Genomic DNA, 12,699 nt, shown 5'->3' with positions numbered 1-12,699 from the left:
ATGAGACGTAGGGGTAAGGAATATATATTGTAGAGAAATATATTCGAGTTATTCCCCAAGTTTTTCCACATCATCACTGTGACCCCTGATGCAGGTGCTAGTCACCGAAACACGGCCCGTGGTCGGTCTTTTTGTCAAGGCTCATTCATTAAAAAACTGGTGTTCCATTTTTAAAGGCCTGTGGTGCTGTTTTTTTTGTTTGGACTTTAGTTTGTACTTGTTCCCTCTCTTTTGTTATATCCAAGTTACTCGCTTTAACATCCTCCTTTAATCTCCAACTATGCTCCACCTCCCCCACTCATCAAAATGGTCACTGTCTTGATCTCATCTTCTCCTCAAACTGTTCACCCTCTAGTTTCCTTGCCTCTGATCTTCTCCTCTCTGATCACCATCTTTATAACTTTCACACTAAAATCTCCTCCCTCCCAGTCCCTTCCTATCTTATCTTTCACAATAATAATGGGTGATTTCACTTACCCGATATTGACTGGCTAAATGTAACATCAGGGCATGCTAGGGAGGTAAAATTCGTTTGACGAAATTAAGGGCTGCTTTATGGAGCAGCTGGTACATGAACCAACAAGAGAAGAAAAATTCTAGATCTAGTCCTCACTGGAGTGCATGATCTGGTGCAGGAGGAAATGGTGCTGGGCCACTTGAGAACATTGGTCATAATATAATCAGATTCGCTACTGGCTTTGGAGTAAGTACACACAGGAAATCCAATATGTTAGAATGGTGGGGGAAAAAACAAACAAACAACAACTTAGAGGAGCAGCTGCGAAGGTCGAAAAATTTACATCAGGCATGGATGCTGTTCAAAAATACCATCCTAGAAGCCCAGGCCAAATATATTCCATGTATTAAAAAAGGAGGAAGGCAGACCAAATGACAGGTTGCATTGGTTAAAAAGTGAGGTGAAGGGAGAGATCACGTGATGCCGTGCTGAGCAAGCGGATGTCGGTGGAGGAAACTCCCGAATTGAATCGTTAAACTCTACCTTTTGCCGCTACTGCTGAAAAACCCAAACCGAAGAAAGGACGATGGAACCATTGTGGCAAACATTGCTGAGATCGGGGAACTTGTCGCTCGCACAGATGACACAAAATCGATTCGCAAAGAGAAGGAGAAATCTGCAAAGAGCGAGCCCAAGATGGTGACCGGCAGTGATGGCAGCCCCTCCTCGGTCAGCTCCTCGTGGGCGGCCGAGAAAGTCTCCGAAGTGACCTAGGCTATCGACGCCTCACTAGATAAAAAGCTGCAAACGCTGTCAGCTAAGTTGGACTATGTGGATGGAAACATGGAGGCACTGAAAGGGGAATTTTCGGCCTGTACCCAGCGTGTCTCTGACCTAGAAGACAAGGTGCAGCAGCTAGCATCGCTGACGGCGACTTTACAAGCTAAAGTGAAAACCCTGGAGGATAAGTCAGACGACATGGAAAATCGTTCCTGAAGGGGGAATTTAAGGCTAGTGGGTTTGCCTGAGTCCATTCCGGAGGCCGAGTTCAGGAAATTCCTGAAAGAATGGCTGACATCGGCATTAAGATTGCAGCCTGTAATGGGGCCTTTAAGAACTGAAAGGGTGCAACGTTTGGGACCTCGAAGATCAGCAGCAGAACGCACTCGGGTGGTTATATGTAAAATCCTGAACTATGCTCATAAGTTGGAAATTCTCCGAGCAATAAGAGCAAAAGGACCTCTGAAGCATAACAATAAAACAATCTTATGCTTTCAGGATTTTTTCGGCGTGAGTCTCTGGCATGCGAAAAGCGTACGAGCCTGTTTGCACAGAATTGCATCAGCGCCACATACGGTTTGCTTTGCTTTGCTTTACCCAGTGCGACTTAAAGTCTTCCAGGAGGGAAAGGCAAAATTCTATGATTCGCAGGAATTGGCAAAAATTTTCTTGCAAGGGCTGCCCAGTCTTGTTAATCAATAGTGATATGGAGTAAAGCGAAATTATGGATCCAGCTGCTGGGACCTGGACTGCGGGAGTAAGACCCGGAGGCGGAGAAGGGCAAAGGAACAGATTAAACTAAGATCGGGTCCGGAACGGAGAGCTGGGAGTTTGAAGCAGAGGCAGGACCGAAATGCACCAACCCGAGCTGAAATGGGGTCCAAATGCACAGCAATGTGGAGAGCAGCAGAATCAGAATAATGAACTAGGACATACTTTAAAGATTTTCCCCTGGGGCAAGGGGTGTGGGTGTGCTGGACTGATGAGTGGATGTGTGAGTGGAGGGAAGAATGGAGTAAAGGGTCTGGATATGTGTGGGAGTATGTAATGGAGGGGGCATTCTGACTAAGGAATGGGGGAAATAGCACGTCCTGTAGGAACTTCACAGGAGGTAAACAGAGTTTCCATTTGAACAGTGAAAATGTGTGGGATTAGATGAGTGGGGAGAGAAGTGGGGCATAAAAGGAAAGCAGGGTGAATGAGGTATGGAAGGGTATGAATGAAGAGAGGGGGGTAGAGGAGTTGGGTCTGCATGGGAAACAGGAAGGGGCGAGGGAAAGGCTGCTCATCGGGAGGGAGTTCTATATCACTGTTATGGAATGCTGTGATTATGGGATGCTGTTCTTTTTATGGATAGAGTTGTATAAGAATTGAGAATTGGGCTGCATGTATTTTTTTGTGGGTACACTGTGGGTAGTCTGTTGGAGGTGGAGGGAAGTGATGAAGAAGGGAGATCCTCCACACAGACCTAAGTCCATTAAGAGCAATGGACGGGACCGGGGAGAAGGGGCTGAGGGAAGGAAATGAGATGGGGGGGAGTTCTGCTTAATAGTATGCATAGCAGGGAGAGAGGGCAGGGAGAAAAGAACAACAGGAAAAGTCAGTCGCCATTTACTTTTTACTTTGGTCAATGTCATTGTGGTTTTTTGCGGTTCTGGTTATTGTTTTGAGGGGGGGGGTTCCACACGGCGGGCTACCAGAATGGCAGGAGATAGGTCGGAGAGCTGCTGTCTGGGACAGCTCGCGGGCAGCCAAAATACAATGGAGCTGGAGTAAATTATGTTGGGTTATAGATTATGAAAAGGTTAAATTTATATCTTGGAATGTCAACAGAGTGCCTCACCTATTAAGAGGAAAAAAGTTTTGCAGGATTTGAATTGGCATGGAGCTGACATTGCATTTTTGCAGGAAAACCCACCTCTCGACAGCATAACATTTGAAGTTTGGGTGCTGGTGGTTGGGGCAGATTGCTGAAGTGCCGGCTATGGGGCGGTAAAGCAGGGTTGCTAGTGCTGGTGCGGAGGGGGATAGATTTAGTTATGCAGCAGATGTGGAAGATCCCCAGGTAAGATTTTTGATACTTAAAGTGCTTCTTAACAAAAAAGAATTATTGCTATGTAATGTATATGGGCCTAATATATACAATCATAAGTGGGTGAGGGGATTAGTTAGCAAAATAACAGGTATGAGGGGGTTGCCTTTGATGTTAAGAGGAGATTTCAACATGGTGCATGAGCCCTCTCAGGATAGATCCAGAGCAGAGGCAAGAGGAGACAATATCTCAGAGAAAGGTATTGCACTGCTATGCTCAGGGTTGGAGTTGTTGGATGTGTGGAGAGCATTGCACCTCACAGAGAGGGATTACACCCATCTATCTAGATCCCATGGCACACAATCTAGGATACATTACTGGCTACTTTCTAGGGGAGTGCTCTCACCAGTGGGAGAGGCGGGAATCTGCCCATACGGTACATCTGATCACGCGTTTGTGTGGTGCACTTTAGAGTATGGGGAAAAGGGTGGTCATAAATTTGTGTGGCGCTTCCCTCAGAAATTACATAGGGATCCTTTGTTTAGGGAGCATCTTTTGAAAAAGTGGGAGGAATACCAATTCCACAATGAAGAATTTAAGCAGCAACTGATATTGTTTTGGGAAGCGACCAAGGCTGTACTCAGGGGCGAGATACTTGCATACTCCTCATTTAAAAAGAAGGCAAGGGATAGGGAAATACTATGTTTAGAAAAACAGTTGGGCAAAATAAGAGTCCAACATGGGAAGAAACCAACACCTCAGGGGCACAGTCTTTTACTCACGCTCCAGACAACTCTAAATGAGCTGTTACATGAAAGAGCAATGAAGTCAGTCAAATATTATCAATATCAGTTATTTCTACATGGAAATAAAGCAGGGAAACTTTTGTCGCATCTGATAAGGCAATCTGGGGGTCCACGCACCATAGCTCAAATATAAAGAGAAGGGGGGGGGGGGTTGGTGAGAACGGACAAGGAAATAGCCACGGTGTTTCGCCAATACTACCAACAGTTATATGGGAGGCCAACAGATGAGCCAATGGAGGGGAACTTGTATTTAGATAATCTGCAATTGCCAACGCTAAGTGAAAGGGAAGTTCAAAAACTTAATAGACCCATAACGATAGAGGAAGTAGACCTAGTCATCAAACAGAGTGCTTTGTTTAACGCACCAGGACAGATGGCTTAGAGCTGAATTCTATAACTTGTTATCCCCCTCAGTCCTCCCTACTTTGCAATCTTATTTTTCAAAATTTGTAGCGGAAGGAAGATCCCACAATCCCTCCAACTGGCTCAGATAGTGCAGTTGTTGAAACCAGGAAGGGATCCGGAAAAGTATCTTCTCATATAGGCCTATCTCCTTGTTGAACGTAGAAAACGAAATTCTTTGCAAAAGTTCTGGGCCAATAGACTAGCAAAAGTGCTACCGGCGCTGATTTCAGAGCAGCAAGTAGGATTTATGGCTGGCGCACAGTAGCACACAATATATGAGACGGTTGTTGCTATCAGTGAATATGTTGAAAAAAGTAAAGGTACCATCGTTTGTTGGTAAGTTTCGATGCTGAAAAGGCATTCGATCGAGTGTGCTGGGAGTTTCTCTTTATGGTCCTAAGGAAATATGGATTTCCGGATTTCTTCTTAGAGGCGCTGCAGGCGTTATATAGATTTCCCAGAGCTAGGATCCGGTTAACGGAGTTCTATCCTCAGAATTTGAAATACACCACGGTACTAGGCCGGGGTGCCCGCTGTCACCCATGCTTTTTATTTTATTGGAGAATACACCTGATTAGAGAGATCATGAATAATCCGGACATCAAAGGAGTAGAGATGGGATTCACATATTTACGATTTCGGCATTTGCAGATGATTTGTTGGTACATGTAGTGGACCCTCAGGTTTCGTTCCTGACGTTAATGGAATGCTTTGAAGAGCATGGAGATTATTCTGCGTTTAAACTGAATTTAGATAAATCTATAGCAATGGCCACAGAGTCAGCAGGGAAGGCAAGTTGGGTGGGCTCTTTCCCGGTAAAATGGGAATCAATTTCGTTTTGGGTATCTAGGTATTCAATTACCCCGCAGTACCACGATGCTTTACAAAGCAAATATAGATATCTTGCTGGATCATTGTAAATTTACTCTAGCAAACTGGCAACATTTCACCCTCTTACTGCATGGTAGAGTTCAATTATTCAACATGGTGCTATTTCCAAAATGGCTATATATTATACAACTGATACCAATTAGAATGTTGAAGAGAGACCTTAAGAGATTACAGAGGATGATCTCCTGTTTCTGATGGGGAGGCAAAAAGCCGAGAATGCAGTTCAAGCATTTGCTGGGGACCCTGGAAGCTTGGAGGGATAAATGTTCCAGATCTATCCCTTGTATAACTAAGCCTGTTTGCTTCAGCATCTGAGAGATTGGGTATTGGAAGAGTGCAGATATACCCCTAGAGGTTATGAGGCGGGATTTTACTCTCCATGGCATGTGAACTCTTTATTACATTGTTCGCAGGGCTCGCTCCCGGGATGGTTGCGAAAGAGTGTAGTATTAGGAGCGCTGCGTCAGACTTGGAGATTTTTTATATTGTTAATAGGCGGTCGAGGGGACATGTCAGACCAGCTTCCGATTAGGGGCAATGTGCATTTTAAACCCGGGAACGACAATGTAAGTTTTACTCGATGGGCTACAAAAGGACTCACACTACAACAGCATGTGTTAGATAAGGAGGGCAGATTGAAATCATGGGAGGTCCTCCTGGGAACTGGAAAGGTAGAGCAGAGAGACATGATGGCCTATATGCAATTACGACACTATATCGCCTCGCTGGAGAGAAATGCCCTGACTCCATCCTTGGGAGAGAAGATTCAGGAGTTTTTTGATAAATTTAGGGAGGGGGGCCTTTCGATATCAAGATTACACAAGGCCATACAGCTGAAATCCCAGGGGAGGACATTTGCAGACCATACTATGCGGTGGGCTAAAAAGGTAGGAGGAGGTATAGAGCCCTTAAAATTAATAAAGAGAATTCCTGAGATCTCGGTTAATGATGCATTGCAGGAGTGCCAATTCCAAATTATACATAGGACGTATTTTACTCAGGAGAGGCTGTTTAAGACAGGGGCGATAGAAACGCCAGTGTGTCAAAAATGCAAACAGGGACTGAACTTTTTCCACTCATTGTGGGAATGCCATAAGACTCAGGCCTTTTGGAGGGCAGTATTTGGGTATCTGGAGAAGTTAATAGGATGGGTAATATCATTCTCCCCAACAGCAGTATTGTTAGATAACTATGAAGATTACCACTTAAACAATAAATTGTACACTCTGCTTGCTAGGAAGGCGGGGTTCGTGGGGAAGAAAGTGATATTAGGGGTTTGGGTGGGAGATGAAGCACCATCATTCTAGGCATGGAGGAATATGTTTCATGCCCTGATGACCTTGGAATGCCAATATGCTACGCATATACCTAAATGGTTAAAACAATTCCAAGCAGTGTGGGGAGTATATATTGCATCCCTTCCGTACATGGCGCGGAGCTTGTTGCTGAACTCTGGCTGAGAGTTGAAGGGGCAAAGTGGGGATGCTTCGTTGCAGTCAGGGGAGAAAATTAGATAAGCACACATGTTTTGAGAGATGCTGGTCTGTGGACCCCCCCCCCCCCTTTTTCCTTTTTTGGTGACGACTGGATGAGTAGTGGGAGGAGGTGAGAAGTGGGTGGGATAGCAAGGGAATGAAGGGATAGAATGGAATAAGAGAGCATAATCAATGTTTAGGGTGGCTACAGTGACTACTTTGGATAATTTAGGGAGGTGGGAGGTTGGTAGAGGGAGTCATATGGGATAGGAGTCTTATGATAACAGCCATGTTACGATTGTAAACACAGTTGAGAGGGAGGGGGTTAATATTTGGAAATGTTTGATGATTCAACCACTGAGTGACTTACACATAGATGGTTGTGTTTACAAAATATCGTGTATTGCATATTGGAAATGGCTATTGTTTTATGAGATGAATCATTAATAAAAATTGTTGAAACACAAAAAGTGAGGTGAAGGAAGCTATTAGAGCTAAAAAAAAAAAAATCCTTCAGAAAATGGAAGAAGGAACCGACTGAAAATAAGAAACAGCATAAGGAATGGCAAGTCAAATGCAAAGCGCTAATAAGGAAGGCAAAGAGGAACTTTGGGGAAAAAAAAAAAAGATTGCGTTGGAGGGAAAAACACATAGCAAAATGTTTTTTAGGTATATTAAAAGCAAGAAGCCGGCAAAAGAATCTGTTGGACCGCTAGATGATCGAGGAGTAAAAAAGGGATGACAAAACTATAGCGGAGAGATTAAATGAATCCTTTGCTTCGGTCTTCACAGAGGAAGATTTGGGGGAGATACCGGTGCCAGAAATGGAATTCAAAGCTGACGACTCGGAGAAACTGAATGAAATCTCTATAAACTTGGAGGATGCAATGGGGCAGTTCTACAAACTAAAGAGTAGCAAATCTCCTGGACTGGATGGTATTCATCCGAGAGTACTGATAGAATTGAAAATTGAACTTGCAGAACTATTGTTAGTAATATATAATTTATCTTTAAAATTGAGCGTGGTACCGGAAAATTGGAGAGTGGCCAATGTAACGCCAATTTTTAAAAAGGTTCCATAGGAGGTCCAGGAAATTATAGACCAGTGAGCCTGACGTTGGTACCAGGCAAAATGGTAGAGACTATTATAAAGAACAAAATTACAGAGCATATTCAACAGTATGGAACGAGACAAAGCCAGCATGGATTTAATGAACAAAAATCTTAATCCACCAATCTATTAACATTTCTTTGAAGGACGTGAACAAAACATGTGGATAAAGGTGAGTTGGTTGATGCGGAGGGGCATTTTCGAAAGGTCGTCCAAGTATGAATGAGGACACCCTCACAAAGTCGTCCAAAATCAGGTAGGTATAATCGAAAATAGTATGGGCGTCCTTAGACGTTCCATTATCGCAGTTGAAAACACCCAAATCAGGGACATCTAAAGTATAGTAAAAATATTTATTTTTTTATTTTATTACATTTGTACCCGGCACTTTCCCACTCATGGCAGGCTCTATGCGGTGGGCAATGGAGGGTTAAGTGACTTGCCCAGAGTCACAAGGAGCTGCCTGTGCCGGGAATCGACTCAGTTCCTCAGTTCCCCAGGACCAAAGTCCACCACTCTAACCACTGGGCCACTCCTCCGCAAATATGTCCTTAAAACATTCAATGTATAAAGTACAGTAAGTATAAGTAAGTATACAGTAACAAGGACATGTTTTTCACAGAACTGCCGAAGGACGTCGATTTTACTAGCCCACCGAAGGACGGCGGCCCTGTAACAGGGACGTCCTTCGGCGGTTCTACGAGAAAGACGTCCTTATTACTATACTTTGGACTTCTTTGATGTACCTGGTTGTTCCAGAAGTACAGTGCATGTAGTTGCAGATATCCAGGTACGGGGAAAATATAAGGAACATTGAGAAGTATAAAGTACAGTAACAAGGACGTGTTTCTCACAGAACTGCCAAAGGACGTCCCTGTTACAGGGCCACCGTTCTTCGGTGGGCCTAGTAAGATGGACGTCCTTCGGCAGTTCTGTGAGAAACACGTCCTTGTTACTGTACTTTATACTTCTCAATGTTCCTTATATTTTCCCCGTACCTGGATGACCGCAACTACATGCACTGTACTTCCGGAACATGCAGCTATGGGAAATATAAGGAACATACATACTTTGTGTATATATGAAGTTTGCACACTTGATAATGATCCATAATAGGAAGGCTCCGCACGTGTGAATACATACTCACTCAAATAAGGCCCCGCAGGCGTGACAACAGTCCACGGACATCCATGCGTGACGGCCGTCCATGTGTGGAGCCATTATATATGCCAGGACGTGCACGTGCTGACCCGTCTATATGGAACTGTGCATGTAAGGACGTCCATATAAGGTGATGCACGTTTTCCAACGGTTATTCCCTGACAAACATGTCTGTGCGCCGGGAGCCTAATTTCAGCCTCGCAGAAAATCTTTGCCTGATTGAGCTGTGCCTAAAGCACCAGCGGGTACTATTTATGCACCACCACCACCTGCCTCCCAGGACTGTCTCGATAAGAGCCTGGAGTCATAAGAGACAGGTTACCCCCCCCCCCCCCCGGTCCTGGCCTATCAGGTCCCCCTCCTGTAGCTACACATATAAGAGCTCCCTCAGCAATGTAAGCACTAACTGTAGTCTGCATTCAAGGGTAATCAGTATGTGCACACCCACATTCATTAATCAAATCAATGTATTAAAAGGAAAACATTCTCACTGACTAACACTACTGCACACAAACGGTACTCTCTGTCCTCATGTCCACCTCAATGACATCACCTGTATCAATGTCATGTGTGTCCGCCCCCCCCCCCATCATCAATGCTGTGTGTCTCTACAATGTGGCTGCCAAATGATTTTATGTTGAGAAGGCGAGAAGGGCCATCCCCTGACTCCTGGTGTACAAACTTGTATCTTACAGACATTTTGGCATACGTCAGGACCTGGAGTCCCTGAGAAGGTTCCAGCGCATGCGGTGGGACAGCCCCAATCTATTAGGAGCATGCGACGGCGCCTCAGGGCTCAACGTAAGTATTATAAACAGGGCACCTGTACTCATTTATAAATGTATTTATTTAATAATGCTAATATCCTGTACAATATCAGTTTCCATGTGGCTAATAGGCAACTAGTAAGTCATAAAACCTCTGTCCCAGATCAAGGCCTGAGGTTGCAGCTACCCTCCCCCATGAGTGTGGCTGTAACTTCCAACTAACTTCCTCTGAGATGAATGAGATGACACGCCTCACTTCTGTATCCCCCTTTCTGGGGTGGATATGGTTTCATGATATTCTTGCCTGATGTCCTGCTCTTAGTGGATGTCATAGCATGATTTGAAAGCAACGTAAAGAAATAGTGCTTCCCCCCCCCCCCCCCCCACCAAAAAAAAAAAATGGTCATACTAGCATAGTCACAACTCAAAATGCTAACATGCTGCTGAGGAATGAGTGTTCTCTGCCAACACATCTATAGTGCATTCCTTTTTCAGACCAGCTTCCAGAGGTCCCTGTCATATCATCTCATGCATCTCACACCCCACATGTCTAGCCCAGGGCTCACCACTGACCCCACCTTTCCCCATTCCTGCCTCATACCAGCTCCTGCACTATGCAAGCCACGTTGAATATGCTGATCTCAAAGACAATCCTTTTACATACACAAGGCACCAGCAGCAGGAGGAGGAGGCAGGACTGCCTGCTCCAGTCGTGGAGGAGGAGGAGGAGCAGGAGGAGGCAGAACTACCTGCAGCAGTGGTCGAGCAGGAGGACCCCTGGCATGATATGCCTCCCCTCGAGGAGGAGGGCCCAACACCTCCAGCCGTCTCCACACCATCTCCAGCACCAGCCCCATCACAATCCCCAGCCCAGCGCCTCCTGCAGCAACTGGTGAATAGCCAAAACCAGTTGCTGCAGGAGGTGTCAGCGATGAGGCTGGAGATGTTGGCAATGCGGCAGGCTAAGCATGCAGGGAGGAGGGCAAGGCCTCCCTTGAGAAACTGTAACAAAAAAAAAAATTGTATATAGTTCTATTTTTTGTTTTGTTAAATATAAGTTTCATATTTTTTGATATAACAGGGTGTGTGTCTCTACTTTGTGCACTACATATTATCAAATGCTGGGGGTTGATTTGAGAGGAGGCAGCAATCTGGGTTGCATGACAGGTGAACTGTGACAGAGAAACTTTGGTACATATGTGTGATAAGTGTGGCCATACAGAAGGCCACCTGTTCCTTCCAAACGGCATGGCTGTATGGTAAGAGGGGGGAGGCTGGGTGGGCATTTCTGCTGAGGAACACAAATGCCCATCCAGCCTCTCCCCCCTTACCATAGAGCCCCACAGCACAGAGTTGTGTAAATAATAGGTATGTTGTCTAGCACTAATGATCTGCCAAGTAGAAACTTGCAGATAACCATATGTAGCGCATAGACGATGTTTGCTCTTTGATCACCAGACACCCTTACCCACAACCAAACCACATGGGTGAGGGTCAGGAAGGAGCTACAAACAGCTGGGTCATCTTTTCACATTGAATGTATCAGCAATGGTATACAGTGCTGAGGAGAAAAGGGAACTGTAACCAGAACCCCTCTCCCTCACCATGACTTAAGGGCTCAAGGCCGTGGTAGGTACGCACCTGGGGCCACCTTGAAAATAGTTTGCAGGATAGAATTTAGAAATGTTGTTGTTCCATAACTATGGACTGTGTTGAATAATGTGGAAAAAACATTCAGTGCATATATGCTCCTCCCCCACCCCACCCCCAGCAACCTTGAGAATGGGTGGGCACTTCATTAAAAGGGACTGGGGTTCACCACATAAAGAAGGATGGAACCTAGCGGGGAGACACATGAGGTGGAAAGCAGGAGAAAAACTACCTGCTTCGAATACCTGTTAACCTGTTGAAAATAGAGGTAAGATTTGAATGCAGAGACCATACAGAGCCCTTGACCATGAGGGATGCACACATCCATTCTCAAGGCCTCTCCCCCTCACAACAGGCAGCCACAACTGAGTGTGTCCAATAGAGAACAAGACATCTGTACAATGAATTGGGTAGAAACAATCATGGCTCTCAGAGTGCAGTGTATTACTTGACCAGCTGTCCTGCAAGATGCAAGAAGTGTTTGCTTAGCACCTACATAGCAGAAAGGGAAGAGGTGGCTGAGAGATTTGAGCTTACCTTGAGCTTGTGGTACAAAATTCTTTGTATCACATTGGTACAATGGCACCAAAGCAACCACCCACCCGCAAGGGTAATTTCAGCCACCTTGAAATTGAACTGCTGGTTCAGGAAAGCCAGAGGAGGCACATGCATCTCTTTGCTCCCACGGGCCAGAAGCTGGCTGCTACGACGAAGAAGAGAGAAAGGGAGGCAGTAAGGGACCGGCTCAACCGTCTTCCACTGTGGCAGGGATGTGGAAGACTGCAAACGAAAGTGGCAGTGATGTCAGGAGGAAGGCTGGTGCCAACCCCCCAGCAGATGACACCGCTAACGACCCCCACTGAGCAAATCATTCATGGGCTCTTGCCCCAGGAACGGATCCATGGCATTGGGTCCCATGACACATCAGCACAGCCTGAGGGCTCAGGTATGTTCACCATCAGGAAGCTGTTGTGCTGTACTACACTCTGTGTTACAAAAGTGGGGGACAGTGTGGTGCTCCTCAGTAGGGGAAGGGGTGAGAACACCACATGCAATACAAATCACTATTCATTACAGACCATGACACAGGGAGTTTTCCAGCAATGTGTGTGTGTAGGTTACCACTGTTTCACAGCTTTGGGGGCCTTCCCCATCACCAAACTC

The 12,699-nt window shown here is 45.5% G+C and overlaps 1 protein-coding gene across 2 annotated transcripts in view; it reads right to left on the bottom strand.

The window, feature by feature from the left end:
- Positions 1–12,699, bottom strand: part of SETD1A (SET domain containing 1A, histone lysine methyltransferase) — a 355,902-nt gene that overhangs the window by 303,336 nt on the left and 39,867 nt on the right. The window contains exon 1 of one of the 2 annotated variants that reach the window (XM_030208985.1): positions 12,073–12,135. The exons of the other annotated variant lie outside the window; for it this stretch is intronic. The gene's annotated coding sequence lies outside the window, so the exon portion shown is untranslated. Of the gene's footprint in view, positions 1–12,072; positions 12,136–12,699 lie in introns of those variants that run through there. 2 annotated transcript variants of the gene reach the window in all.

The sequence above is a fragment of the Microcaecilia unicolor genome, chromosome 7, assembly GCF_901765095.1.
Source record: "Microcaecilia unicolor chromosome 7, aMicUni1.1, whole genome shotgun sequence".
Taxonomy (NCBI): domain Eukaryota; kingdom Metazoa; phylum Chordata; class Amphibia; order Gymnophiona; family Siphonopidae; genus Microcaecilia; species Microcaecilia unicolor.
The sequence above is the reverse complement of the archived record's forward strand: the minus strand, read 5'-3'. Positions and strand labels throughout refer to the sequence as shown.